At 30.9% G+C, this 16,008-nt stretch overlaps 1 long non-coding RNA gene and 1 pseudogene across 2 annotated transcripts; both read right to left on the reverse strand.

The window, feature by feature from the left end:
• Positions 1–2,961: 2,961 nt before the first annotated feature.
• Positions 2,962–5,393, reverse strand: LOC126553117 (uncharacterized). 2 transcript variants are annotated; one of them, XR_007606448.1, is made up of 3 exons: positions 5,124–5,393; positions 4,484–4,671; positions 2,962–4,369 (listed from the first exon to the last, which is right to left on the reverse strand). It is a non-coding gene; the product is annotated as an uncharacterized LOC126553117 (long non-coding RNA). The 2 variants fall into 2 exon arrangements; XR_007606447.1 differs by having other exon boundaries at positions 5,103–5,393.
• A 2,880-nt stretch (positions 5,394–8,273) lies between these two features.
• Positions 8,274–8,739, reverse strand: LOC126553114 (zinc finger BED domain-containing protein 5-like; annotated as a pseudogene).
• Positions 8,740–16,008: the final 7,269 nt, after the last annotated feature.

A 16,008-nucleotide genomic window follows, 5' to 3' on the forward strand; every position in this document is an offset into this window, starting at 1 on the left:
GTTCTATAACTTCTTCCCCTGTCTTCATTATAGTTATAATTGTTATTATTATATCGATTATTTATTTCTCCATCGTCGAAATTTACCGATTTATTTTTCCTTCCTGTAATGTTGATTTGTTGAATATTTTCCCTTAGCTGGTTTATCTCTCTCTTGTATTCTCTATCTCTCTCTATTAACTGTCTTTTTAGTTCATCAATTTCTTTTCCCTTTTCTCTTGTTTTTTGATTTAGTTGAGATACATGTTTATTAAGAATTTCAGTATAATCACTTAATTCTGTTCCTCGATTATTGATTCGAAGTTGCATCAATTCAAATTTCTTTAGATTTTTTTTTAATGCTTTTAAATTACTATTGTCATGTAATGAAATCGCATGTAAGACTGTTTCTTTAAATCCTTTTAAAATATATGTGCAAATTTCGTCTTCATTCATATTTTTATTTAATTGTCTACATATATTTTCTATTTCGGTTACAAAACGCATTATAGACTCTGTATCTCCTTGTCGTCTAGTTTCTAATCTAGCTTTTAAAATTGTATCGTACCCAATTGGTTGAAATTCGTCGAGAAACTCCTGTTTCAAATTATTCCATGTCCAATTATTATGTTTGTCCTCCAAATTCTCCAAAAATGTACTAGCTGTACCTTTTACGAAGGCTGATAAAAATCTTACTTTATCCTCGTCCTTCCAACCATTACATCTGCTGCTTTTTCATATTGCTTAAAATATTTTCTCACATCCTCATTACCCGAGAAATGGTCTGGTCTGATCATTAGGATTTTATCGTTCATTTTTTGTGTTGTTTTATTCAATGAAATAGAATGAATATCGGAATTTAAGTTATTGTTTGTTTGCTTATTTGTTATTATTATTGTACTATTGTCATCGAATATTGTTGTTTCATTAGAATTAAAATTGTTTGTAGATTTATTTAAATTTATTAGTTGTCCCTCCTTATTTTCACTATTTTCTGTTTGATTGAAAATTAATTTTTTATATATATTATTAGAAGTATTATCGGTGTTAAGATCTTTAAATATATTTTGATAAGTCTCAGGTTTTTCTTTTTGTAAATTTTGATAAGTTGTATTTGCGTTTTCTAATATACTTTCAGTTTTATTTAAAAATGAACTTGTACTGGTATTTAGGTTATCATATAATCTTAAGTTATCTTTTGTTATATCCGAAAAACTGCCTGGAATTGATTTATTGTCTTTACCTACTTATTATGTCAGGACTTGAATCGCTAGATTCGGATATTTCTGCTGCTCTTTCTAATTGCTTAAAATCGATTTTATTAGCCTTTGCTTCAATTAAAATTAAGTTACGTTCCTCTTCACTTAAGATATTATCTATGTCGTTCAATGTTATAGTGCCTTTTAAATATCTACTAAGCCTAGCTCTCAATTCATTAGTGTTACCAGTTGACTTTAATTTTTTATTGATACAATATTGTATTAGAAATGGTTTCTTTTTTGTATATATTTCTGTTGCTATATTAATTGTAATTAAAAGATCGGATTTGGTATTTTTTAAATCATTCATTTAAAGGTATGAAAATAATTATATATATATAATATGTACTAACCTTGCTGCGTTGTCTGAAAACATGTACTGTAGATCCAGACCAAATTGTGTATGATCACTCCACACACAAATGCTGGATTGAGAGAAAGAAAAGGAAATCGGTTTGGTATATATCGCATACGCACAATTGGAGAAATCCCCCCAAAAAAAAAAATCCTCGTGTACTTACTACACACATACACACACTCTCGGTCTCTCGAAAAATTGTGTATCTATAACACACACACACACAACTGAAAAAAAACCCGTGTACTCAACGCACACAACTGTAGAAATCCAAAAAAAAATTTCGCGTGTACTTAATACTCAACACACACACTGATCACTCGAAAAATCGTGTATAATCAAAACACACACACACACAAAAGAAAGCCGTAGATTAACGAGCCACGAGTTGGGCGCCAATTTGTCGTATACGCCGATTACTCGGACGTATATCAAAATAAAGTTAAACACAAAATAACGCAAAAGAAGAACTTTATTCACATATGACGTCTGTGATAATCGAGTCACACGATTACCACTACTGACCCCCTTTGCTGTCTTAGCCATCTCACTTATATATTACACTTACAATCGAATTACTATCGATTGTTCTACATTTTTCTATTACTACGTTAAATTTACAGTTTATAGACACTATGATTATTATGTAATTGTTATTTTAACCCGATTAGTAAATTATTAAACAAATTTATTTACATTTCTTATTATTATATCTTGCTTACTATGCTAACTGTAATATAAAGTTTACTGACACTGAATTGCACAATTTTATTTTAACCTATTTGTGTGAATAATTAAGTATTGCTTAACTTATTGAATTTTACTGTTTTACTTATTATCTATAGTTTTTCTTAACTTATTTCTTACGTACTAACATCTCTTATAAAATATTCATACATATAATACAACAAACTAAAATATTGAAAAAAAATATTTTGCAATTTTTTATGTCCTCACTTATTTTATATTATAATAAAGTATAAACATTATAGCTCGGATATGTTCAAAACAATTTACTCCTAGTAAATTCCAAACACAGTTGGGATGTTTTAAGATGTTACCCAGTATTATTCAATAACTTAAACCGATTGCCGTACCAACTAAGTATTTAACTCCACTCAAGGCATGTATTTTAAAAAGTTCAATATTATTTAATGTCATATTTGTTTTATAACTGCTTCATATACAATAACATAGAAAACTGTAAATTGTCAAGATGTCAAAAAATTTGAAGTAAATAAACCTGAAAATACGTTAGAGGTAGATATTTTTACAATATGCATATACATGCAAATGTGAACATATATCAATATTCATTAATATAGGTACAACAAGTTGATATAGAGACGAGAAAGAACAAATCTCTCATGGTCAGCTTTAAATCAAATGAATCCATAAATATAATTGATAACGATAAGAGGTAACATAAAAATTTATTTAATGCAGATGCAAGTATTCCAAGTTCTAATATTATGTGTCTTACTGTGTTGTATACCTGTATATACTTGAAGGAATTTCTATTTATAATTCAAAACATTTATTTTAGTATTGAAAAAGAACTTGAGGAAACTAAAAAGTGCTTAACTGCAGTACAGGAAGAAAATGAAATATTAAAAATGAATTTTAAAGAAAAAGTTTCTAATTTATTTTCACATATTTTTACACACACCCAAATAAATTATTTCTTAAGTCCTGGAAATAAAATATTAAAATGGGGGATAGATGACATTACAAGAGCAATTTCTTTAAGAAGTATATCACCAAAGGCTTATAGATACTTAAGAGAATCTTTGAAGTATCCATTACCAGGTTTGTGAAGTATTTCTTATACAACTGCCATTATGATCATAATTTAAATTTATTTTAGGTCTATCTACTTTGCGAACTTGGGCTCAAAAATTTCCAATTCAACCAGGGGTTTTAATGGGTGTGTTAGGTTTAATGAAATCTAAAAGTAAGTAAACTAATCCAATATCTACTGGCTATTACTAATAAAAACTTAAGTATTTCACTACTTAATCGTCCAATAAAATATTAATTAAACTATAGGCATTTCTATGTATGAAAATGAAAAACTAGTAAGTTTATCATTTGATGAAGTGTACACATCTCATGATATCTGTTATGATAAAATATCTGAGCAAGTTATTGGACCACACAAAACGGTTCAAGTAGTAATGGCCAGGGGTATTATTAAATCATGGAAACAAGTTGTTTATTATAATTATGACACACCGATGATAAGTGACATATTATTGGAGATTATCACCAACTTATATAGCATTGGATATACTGCCGTATCTGTGACAAGTGATATGGGTCCAACTAACATGGGTTTATGGAAGTCTATGAATGTTTCTCATACAAATAGCTCGTTTAATCATCCTCTAATGCCTGATAGGAAAATGCATGTTTTTGCTGATGCCCCGCATTTGTTAAAACTTATTAGAAACAACTTTCTTGACCATGTCTTCCTTCTGAAAAATAACAATGGTATGGATTAACTTAAAAATATTAAAACATTGAGTATAAGTTGATTTTTTTTTTTTTTGCAAAGGTGATAAGTATATAGGGAAATTCTTAATAGAAGAACTATTGAAAATCCAAGATAAAGGTGAAAATGATATGAAATTTAAATTTAAAGTTAGTGATTTTCATATAAATGTTAGTGGTACACAGCGGCAAAAAGTTAAGACAGCAGCCCAACTTTTCTCCAGAACAGTATCAAAAGTAATGGAATATTATGGATTCAATAACAAATTCAAACTATTGAACTGGAAAGAAGTATTAAACAGTAAACAAGTTAATTTAAAACTAACATAAGTTTATCTTTTAATGCTTAAAGGCTGCAGAAACTATCCTTCTGATCAATGATTGGTTTGACTTACTTAACAGCCAAAATATAGTTGGAGATAACTCTATGGCATATGGCATGAGTATTGTAGATCAAAACAATTTATTGGATAGAATGGATAAGTTTATTTTGTCAATGCGGGTACATGGAAAAAAATCCTTAATGCAATTTCAAAAAGGTATTTTAATGACAAACTTGTCCTTAAGAAGATTATTGAATGACCTGCAACAAAATTATAAAGGCCAGTATATAATCACACGACGTGTTAATCAATATGTAATAGAGAATTTTTTTAGTTTTATGCGAGGAACGGGAGGATCGAATGACCATCCAAATCCTTTAGACTTTAAGTATCGGTAAGTAAATTATTCTGTTTCTTAATAAAAATACCTCCTTCTTCTTTTTATTATTCTTAATGATTTATTGCTGTTCTATATTTGTTTTTGGACTTCAATTCTAAGTAGAAATTATTAATAATTAATAGCCTCGTAAGTATTGATCTGCTTTGTGCGCGATTCAGATATCTATTAAATAAAATAATCATTTTATAGTGGATATTTTTATTATTACCTACCTAAATAATTCTGATTTCAATTATATTTATTACATCACAAAATTTAAAAATAATAATGTAATATTTATTTTTTGCATACTTAGATTAAGATGGTACATACTGGGCAAACACTCTACATCAGTATTCACAACTAACCGCAACACTGAAGAAAGTGCAAATGAAAACAGTTTGTTGAGTTTGAGTGATATTGTTAAAGAAGATGAATGTATACTGACGGCTGCTGTTATTGAAAATTCCAGAGTATTTGGCAAAGACAATAATTATACCAACTACATAACAATTGATGACCAGAGTACTAAATTATTAAATTCATTTGAGTTAGAGGTAAGAATGTTAAAAATCATTAAGTACTTAAAAAATACATCATATTTTATATATTTGGTTTTTAGTTAAGTGCCATGTAATTATTTAACCATAATTTCAATGATTCAACTGAAGAAAATTTGAAGTACATAGCGGGGTCAGTTGCAAGAAAGTACAAATCAAAATATTCATTTTTGGAAGATGAAACCGAATATCCTGTAGAAAAAAAAGATGATTGGATATCATATATTTCAAAAGGTTGTTACATTTAGAATTATAAATATCAGCAAACTCCCGAAAGTTCATAAATGAAGTATATTTAATGGTTATAGGATATCTTACACGCCCATCACAAGATTTGATCAATGTGGCCAAGATACTTGAAAGTGTGTTTGATGAAGGTTTTAGTAGACGGACTGGAATAGCAAAAAAATTTTTTGCCATAGTCAACAATAAAATTCCAAGAAATTGCATTCCAACTGAAGTGATTGAATGCCTTATTCGAACTCGCTTGTATATTCGTCTCCGAGAATTAAATAAAAAAGAACAAAAAAAAAAAAAAACAGTAATTTACAATAATAAAAATATTAAAAAATGTACACAGTGAACATTAAACAAATTAGTAAAATTAGTGACTATTGGAATTTCATTTTTATATACTTACAACAGTATACCCTATTCCTAATTATTATACTAAAAACGAACAAAATATCCTAATAATATATAAATTAAAATATAAAATATGATTATTAATTAATATTTAAATTGAATGAATTATAATTTTAATTTTAAATATCAATAATCAATATATCATTGTGTAATGTGTATTACTTTCTACTCCATGTATTTGATATCGTTTTTGCCAAGACTGGGGAACATGCGCAATAATAGCGAAAATCAAATTTTAGCTGATATGACTGTTTATTTAGTCATGGTTTTACCCATATTAATGTTTTAATCACTATTGTAACTTCTATGTTAGTATGTTACATTACGTAGTGATTTCTCATACACTATTGAGCCACAATGTTTTATAGATATCGCCATTTAATTTTTTTTTAATAATACATCCATTAGCCAGAACATAGATGTTACAATGTGTTGTCACATTTGAGACTTAAAACGGTCATCCCATAGACTTCAATATCTTCACTTTGCACACAGGGATAATAGCGTAATAGTGGTCCAACGCGATTTTCCCTACCGAATTGTGTATTGTCGGGAATTCGCCATCACGGTAGAGTTCGATAAGCTGGTCTAAAATAACATCTTGATATAAACGGACATCAGTTATTAAGATTTCAATGTCATCTATTCGCGGTTGTAGTATCGAGATTCCGGGCTCGTCGGTTTTAGCAGTATTCACAAAACCCATTAAAATTGAAAATTGCTAGACAGCTTGATCGCGTTTAATAATATTCCGTTTTAATGCACGCTCGAAACGTTCTCGGTCGTCTGCACTCAGAGACATAATGAAAATTTAATTTTAAATGATTTAATAAAATATATGAAATTGATAAAATCTTTGTTTTTAATTTTGCTTGGATATGTTAATAGAGATTAAATAGTAACACTATTTGTTTGGCTATATCTTTTTTTTTTTACATTTTATGACCGTAACGCGAATCCCAAATTGAATGTCGTAATTGAAGTCGATGCGGAGATAGCTGGTTACAAATACACGACTAATTAAATGAAGACCGGTAGCAGTTACAGATGATTAAATATACCTGGACACCGGTGCTAGATAGCGGTTGATATTTCAAAGTCCAAATGTTCGTACGGTGACAGTGGCGATAACCCACCACGATATTTATCGAAACGCATAATAACATAATATGAAATATAAATATCTGTATATTGTTGAACGTAATGATAAAAATTATAGCATTCAGGAATCGTTGTACGATTGTACTTTACACCTGATGTGAGTGTACAACCACTATTATTAACTAGTAATACTAGACCAAAATATCGTAGCCAGTAGATATAGGGGATTGACCAGGGTGTACAGAGGGATTACAATGTTAACGAAATTATTACTAAATAAATATAAATTTTTTCCCGTTTTAACGGAATAAAACACTAATAAACACGAATAAACTCTTTCTTTGCCTGTAAGGGATCACAATCTGGTTCGAAAGACCATATGCTGCGTACCAAGTCTCAACAAGTGTGAAATTGTTGGCCATGCAATATAAATATACCGGTGTTGGTAAACCTTATGGCAAGGAGAATACAGAATGTAATAAAATAATATGTATATATAATAAAAGACAAATATTGGCGTAGGTGATAATAATAAATAATATTTCAAATAATAATGGTTTGGTACAACAGGGTAGTGAGTGATCCATAAAATACTAGTGTTAGTACTCCGACGTAATTAACACCGGATGACCCTAATCACAAAGAATAAATACTATTGGATATACTATAATAATAAACAGTTATGCTGTGGCGTAAAGCCTACTCACGTAACCTATATGCAGTATGCCTGGGTGGGTATGGAGATGACGATGAACTTGACGAAGATGGCAATGGTTATAATATGTTGGTGGTTTGATGAAGAGAATGCGGCATATGGTGATACAACGGGAACGAACGGTATAGGTATATAATACCGTAGGTAATATTACAATGACGACCGCTTAAGGCAGCGGTTCCCAAACTTTTTTTTCCGCGGTGCCCTTTTAGAGGCACCAAGTTAGCCACAGTGCCCTGCTGTATATAACATGAAAGATAGAACAAAAAAAGTACTCATTGAGAACCAATTTTATTAATTTTATTAAACCTAATACAATCTAAGCATTCTAAGCTACACAACTAATTTAATTATAAATTAATGCATTTTTAAAAAGATAAATAAATAAAAATTATTGTTATTATGATTATAATTATTACATAAAAATATTACAAATGAAAAATATTTACAATTTAATTTTAATTAATGTGATGTATGTAGCTGCTTATTTTGGCACAGTTTTGCAATGTAGGTTTTATTTTTGATAATTGGAGTCGGAGATCAGGTTCAACATTGAGGCGGTTGCGGTATTTGGTTTTAGTTGCAGCGTATGACGAAAATCCTGACTCGCATAAGTAAGTAGTGGCAAAGGGTAAAAATAGTGTTTTCGCTTTCTCGCTTAAACCTTCATAACTTTTGTCTTTCAAACTTAATCAAAATTCGGCATACACATTGCTGTTGAAGGAAGATTTTAATGTTAAGTCAGAAGTTAAATCGATCAACCTTTCGTAATCACTTGAAGGTTTCATACAAACTGAGAATGGATTCAGTACCCATTCATGGTCTTTCAACAATACTTCCCGATCTGCAGGGAAATATTGCTCAAAAGAATCTCGTTGACAATATTAGTAGAAGCCTGCTCATCATTTTCTTCCAAAAAGGCTTGCATTATTGGAAAACATTCAAATTTGCCTTTAGTAGTACACTGTGCCCAATAATCAATTTTCCTTTTGAATGCACTTACTTTGTGGCTGGCATCAAAAATTGTCATAGTCCTTCCTTGTAAGGAAAGGCTGAGCTCGTTCATTTTGCTAAAAATATCAGCCAAGTATGAAAATTGACAAAGCCGTGTTACATCATTCATGATTTCACCCAATGTAACGTTATGGTCCATTAAAAATGAAAGAACTTCAGTTCGTAATTCCATTAACCGCGTAAGAGCCTTGCCGCGTGACAGCCACCTGACTTCTGTATGGAAAAGTAATGTACTATGAAGACTACCCATGTCATCACACAAAATTTTAAAAAGTCGGGAATTCAGAGGCCGTGACTTGATAAAGTTGATTATTTTTATAGCATCATCCATTACGTTTTTCAAAGAAAAAGGCATGGTTTTCATTGCCAGAGCATGTCTGTGCAGTATGCAATGACTACTGCGAATTTCTTTAGATTTTTCCTTTATTTTAGCAACTGCTCCAGCTGTTGCTCCTACCATGGCCTTCGCACCATCAGTACACTCATCAATGCAATTGGTCCATGGAATCTTATTTTCGGTGAAAAAACCATCCAATAATCCGAAAATTTGGACCCCCGTCGTATTTGATAAAAGTGGTCGACAAAATAAAAGGTCCTCTTCAAAAGAATGAATATTTTCGTAACGAACAAACACCAACAAAATAGCTAGACCTGCCACATCAGTTGATTCGTCCATTTGTAGAGTAAATTTTCTGTATTTAATAATAGAGACAAGTGTTTGTTCTACATTTGTAGCTAAATCTGCTATTCAAAGTACTGTTTGACAAAGGAATTGTTGACAACTGTTTGGCAAATTTTTCGTCAAGCATACAAGTTGCTATATCAATAAGACATGGTTTTATAAGCGTTTCAGCAATAGTATGAGCTTCACCTTTTTGAGCAATGCGGTAGCTCACCATGTAGGAAGCTCTCAATGCATTTTCGTTGTTAGTTTGAACGTGTGTTTTTATTTTGTTTTGAACAGTCAATAGTTCAGTGCGCTTTCGTTTAAAATAGTCAGTCGTTTTACCTTCATAATCCGGATGGTTCTTTTCAAAATGACGACGCAATATTCCGGGATACATGGAACTGTTAGGAAGAACTTTCAAACAAATAACGCACTGTGGCTGGCAATCATTAGTTTCTGAGAACCCTATCTCTAAATAACTTTCGTTGTATTTACGTTTTTTGATCGGATTTATGAAGCCATTTGCATTTGAATTACAATGATGAACTACTTGACTACCATTTTCGTCATTGATTCTGCCTTCTACGGACTGAGTACTAAGAGATTCCTGTGTAACAGGCTTCTTATTAAAATGTCTACCTTTCAACCAACGGTCCATGTTTAAAAAAAGAGAAGAACACGTAAACGGCGTAAACAATGCGCGCACTAGATACTTAAATAACACAATTCGACTAAACGGTGTAAAGTCACGCACACTACTGAAGGTAAAGAGCTCAAGTAGTTCCAAATAACAGACTAATAAGTAATAGTTAATTGAATACATCGTCTGACATGATTAGATAATAAAGGTACAATCAGTCAACAATCAACAATTATTTGTAATAATTTATTACCCATAAAATCATATCTAGTAATAATATTATACTGATAAATACCAAACCCAGTAATTGGGCATATGGTTTTTATATACATTTTAAACTTATGAAACGTAGACCGCGGTGCCCACAGAAAGTGCTCGCGGTGCCCCTAGGGCACCGCGGTGCATAGTTTGGGAACTGCTGGCTTAAGGGCTCAAATGCGTATGGTGGCGCGAGCGTATTCGTATCGAGTGCGTAACGTCGACTGGTTCCGCGATAACGCAGAGATAGCTCGGTAGGTCCGTTGTTACCGTGACCTTTGCGACCACCGCGTTAGGTTATATAATAAGTATGCACTATGCCACTATATATAAATACGAAAAGTATACGTATAAAGTAACATAGTAACATATGTATTTAATATATTATTATATTTTGTTCACTTGTATTATTGAATCTATTTATTATTCTATATTTCTATACGTATTACAAATCAACCATTAGTTATTAGTTATACCTATTTATAATACAATATTAATATTACGTATTTATATTATAAATTATTAAATCCACAAATTATAGTGTTCCAATTTCCAAATACCACCAGGCACCCACCCCAAAAATAAGTGTGACCTAAGCCACACATGCTATAACGTGTGGGTGCCACTGCGTAAGGCAATCTATTTTCTTAAAAATGGTTCTTACACTAATATAGTATAAAATATTATCTTTAAGAATGTTAACACTATAATTTTCAAAAGAAAGGAAGTCTGGTATTTCTTCATCATTATCTTCAATCATTTCTTCAGATTTTCTTTTTTTTCATCGTATTTCAAAAATGCTGTCATAACATAAATTATCTAATGCACCACAATTTGCAGCATTAGATGAAGTTATTAAATTCTTTAAACACAATTGTCTCATAGCTGTTCAAAATTCCAGAACATTAGGGTTATTATTGAGACCAAACCTTTGCCTAATCTTAAAAAAAAAACATTTCCATGTGGTCTTGCGAAAATTTAAATGTTAAAAGATATTTATAATCAGTAACAATAAAAAGTTCTTTAGCTAAGTTTAATATTGATTTGACAGTTATAGCAAAACCTACAAATATAAATATAATAATAATGAGTATAATGATACAATTATACAAAATAATAAATGTTATGTTAAAAATCCAACAAATATAACCACTGACCGATTACAAACGTTTTCCTAGGAGTTTAATGAATTGGGATTCCTTTACAATCTGTTAGACTCAACAAATAATCTACCAAAGGTTTTATCATATTTTCTATTTGTTCTATGTTGTCTCTGTAGTCTGTATATTGGTTTTTTAAATCCTTTACCAAAGGGGTTAGGGGTATTAAGAAAGTCAAATACTCTATTAAGTACTCTAATAAATCGTTCTGTGGCTTCACCTATAATAAATTAAATTATACTTATACTGAATTACTCATTATAATTAAAACTTACTGTTTTTAAATGTAGATTCTTCTAACGTTCTAAGGAATTGTATTGCATCTGCAATTGATGAGCTTAAGGTCTGTGCGGCCATTTTCACCTTCATTATGTTTTTTCTCCAGTCAATATGAGCAGATGTCAACTTATTGGGCAAGTGCAACCCTATTTTCTCTTGAACTTTATCAATAAAGCACAGAATCTATATTATGAAGTAAATTCTATTTTAGATTTATCTTTTAATATACCTTTATTAAGATATTGGATAAATGTCCAATCAATTATGCCATCAGCACTTTTAAATTTTCGGTAAGTACCAAGAGCATTTCTTGCCAATTTAATATTGTGGCATGCATCTGGTATATAATAAATCTAAATAAAATAAAAATAAATAAATTATACAGTGCTGATTTTTATTAATGATAGTTTTTACCTTCCGGTCTATGGCAGGAATATAAAAATATTCTACTAATGCATCATATGATCCATGGAGTTTACATCCAAGATGTGTCATAGTGGATAAGTTAGTACTGGTGCCATCACATGTTACACCCCAAACTCGAACACCAACATTATTTGCCATTGTAATTGCAGTTGTTACAAGACCAGCCTGTATAACAGCAGTACTTTTAGATTGTAAAAAGTAACCAATTGGATATTTCCACTTTCCATTCAATCTAACTAACATAAAAACTAATGCTTCTGTTGCTGGGGTCTCCTGTGCTTCAGCTTGAATTCCTCCAAAATCACAATAACCCACCAGAAATTGATCTTTACTAGCATAATATATTATTTTTTTTCTTATTGACATTGAATCAAAAACTAAATTGCATTCCTTGTCACTGTATGGAATACATTTCATGTATTCAAATACTTCATTGAAAAAATCTGGATTAGCATCGATAGAAGAAGTCCAGTTGCTAATGGATGATGGATGTGGTAGGCTTAATATAGTTCTAGAATAGCAGGAATATATTTATATTAGTGAAATATTTGAATACATAATATAAATATAACATAAAAACATTGTTATAAAATAAATTTAAAAAAAGAAAAATGCACACAAATAGCTGATAATAGTGTTTAATTACCGGCAAAAATTATAAGCTTTGGGAGAATAATAGTGCAAGGTCAATGCAAATTGTTTCATCATTATCATCGGCAACCAGTTCCTTTATTACTATTTTTAAGCTCATTATTAAATAATTCTAATAAAGATCCTGGCAGAGAAAGCATTCCAATAGCAAGTTTAAAATATCATCGAAGCATTAAAAAGCAGCAAAATGTATTTATGATTAAGAATTCTTACCATTAAAATTATTTTCAATTAATCTTCCATGTTCACCATCAATTAATCCTTTATTGTGTAAATCATCTAAGAGATCTTTTAAATTGTTTATTTTCTTTTCTTTTCTCCTAAGCTTTTGTTTTAAAATTTTTATTTTATTTTTTAACCAGTTTCACCGGTAAAACTATTCATAGTTTGTACTTCTACATCTTTTGTAGACTGTGTCTCATTAGTTAAAGTATCATCAGGTTCAAGAACATTATCTAAAAAAAAAGTTATTCATACCAAATAAAAAAAAAAAAAATAATAATGATACTATTTAAAATAGTTCTAATAGGTACCATCAATAACTGGTGTTGTATCAATAATTGGTCTAGAAATTCTCATTATAGGATTTTTTCTATGTTTTTTTAACTTTTTGGTAGTATGGTGGGAATGATGGAAACATAGATGGAGTAGCATCCAATCTTAATAACGGTCTACTTGCACCTGGGCGTATTTGATAGTCATCATTAGTAAAATGATCATTGCAAATTCTACTGTGCTGAGATGGTTTGAAATTTTTTCTATTTATAGCTTCAAACCATTTCTTCATCAATTGCTCATTGGAATATGGAAATCTAGTTAATGATAAATAATAATTCAAATAAAATACAGTACGGTTATGGTTGTAATATAATATGGTTATAATTCCAGTATAAATTATACAGTCAATAATTGTCAATAATGTTTCAAATAGGTAGTAAACTTACCGGAAAAAAATGTTTTGACTGTCCAGGTGAAGTCCTATTTTCACAGCCATACGCAATACACGAATTAGGCATATTTAATCATTAATTAATTATACATTTTAAAATCTAATTCTACTATTAAACAACATAAATCGAAATTCATAAATCCGTAATAATTCCATAATTGTATTATATCTATGTTATGGCAGAAGTATTTTCCCCCCCCGAGAAAATAGCGGCTAAATCGGCGGCGAGCTTCACCTAATAACGGGAGTTCGCTATCTAGTTTAGTATAGATATCTGTGTTGATAACTCGATGTCGGTCACGTAATATGGTGCATGTACAATAATATGGTGTGAGTACAATAATATGATAAGCGTGATTGATAACTTGATAACCACGGCGGTGGCGGTGTAAAAATACGTCACACACGTAGTGGGCGTTGGAGTCTGCGGGGATAGCAAGGCTCAGCGGCTCATGGGCTCGTGTTTCAGAATTCTCTATTTTATACTACTTTCTTTTTCTTGGACAATAGATAATTTTATGTCAAGATTTAATTCTGCATTAATCAAATTCTGTAACCGATGTTACGGACCTATACTGTCAGTATAAATTATTTTATACGCATAAGATCATACAATGTCAAATTTCCATAACTTATATAATTAATACTACAGGCATACGAGTACAGGACACGAGAGAGTGGAATATTATATTAGTATAATAATTTAACAATTAAAGTAAAACCACACGTCTCCTTACAAAAAGTCAAAACTCGATGTCTTAGCGATTCGATAAGAATTATGGGTAAGAATACACAAGCAGTCTTTCCGGGACCCCTCGTATGACGGAGTCGCCATCCACTCTTGTAAGAAATCATATATAAGGAAGACCGAGACAAGAGCTCGACAGACGGTTACAGTATAACCAACGAATAGGGATATCTATGACACTCAGAGGCCGGTCGTAACACCACTCACCATCTTAATATATATAACTTAATCTTAAGCTAATATCACTGTATTCGTGCAAGAAATATTTTAATAAACGTTAACCTATACTTGAACAACACGACGTATTCATTTTGTACGTTGATGCATGAATCGACCTAGTCGGGACGCAACACCGATCATAGGTTTGGCAAGTTTTTCAGATTTCCAAAAGATAAATTAAAATTTGTATTAAAATATTTAGTGAAAAATCGATATTTTACAATAGGTTTAACATTTTCCCCATTTTTTAAGTTCTCAAAAATGTCTGGTTCATATTTTTTAATGTACATTTCATACACATTATTACTACTAAGTTCAGCAGATAAAAACCCGTATGGTTGTTATCATGCCTACTATAGTGTGATACTTGTTTGGGAAAGCTCTGTATGTGGGTTTTCAACTGAAATAAACTCATATCAAAAATCTTGTTAGGACGTACTAAGTATTTGCCACGCATATCTCTTGGGCTAGGGTTATTTTGTTTGGTTTGAAAGATAAGTCTTTTAACTGCTGCTTTGCCTATCCTAAAAATTTAACAAAATGCATTTTTACATACCTTTATTTCATTAAATCCATCTAAACGTACTTTATAAGAACAAGCAACACTTCTATTTTGTTTTTGATTAGTGGTAGGTTGACGTCTAATAATAACTTTAATTTCAATTAAGCCCCATAGAAATGTGTCTTGCATTTCTTTATTCTCGATCTCATTAAATTGTAACATGCTACGTACAAACAACAGAATGATGTAGTATTGAATGGTTTAATTTAAAAAAAAATGAAAACTTTTGAATTATTCTCAGTGTTTTTTTTATTGAAAAATATTCTATGTACAAATAATTAAATTAATTAAACTCTGAAAAATATTCTAAGTCCAAATAACAAGATTATTGAACTGGGTGACGTGAAGGAGCTCGCTCTAACTATGGTAAGTCACGTCTAAAAGGTGCCTAATCTAGACCCCATTATATATCGTCCAGAGACCCCCGCGGTACCGGCAGGTTCCTGATGGTCAGTGCACACTGCACGTGCATCCGCTCTTCCCACGCATTTGCGTCAATCATATATCGATGATTTCCTGTAATCCTGTGATATCGCAAGCGCGCGTGCGATGATGGTCGTGTGTGACCATGAACGATCCCACTATACAGTGTGTGATAATATATTATATTATTACGGATGCGGG

The sequence above is a fragment of the Aphis gossypii genome, unplaced genomic scaffold (assembly GCF_020184175.1).
Source record: "Aphis gossypii isolate Hap1 unplaced genomic scaffold, ASM2018417v2 Contig00069, whole genome shotgun sequence".
Taxonomy (NCBI): domain Eukaryota; kingdom Metazoa; phylum Arthropoda; class Insecta; order Hemiptera; family Aphididae; genus Aphis; species Aphis gossypii.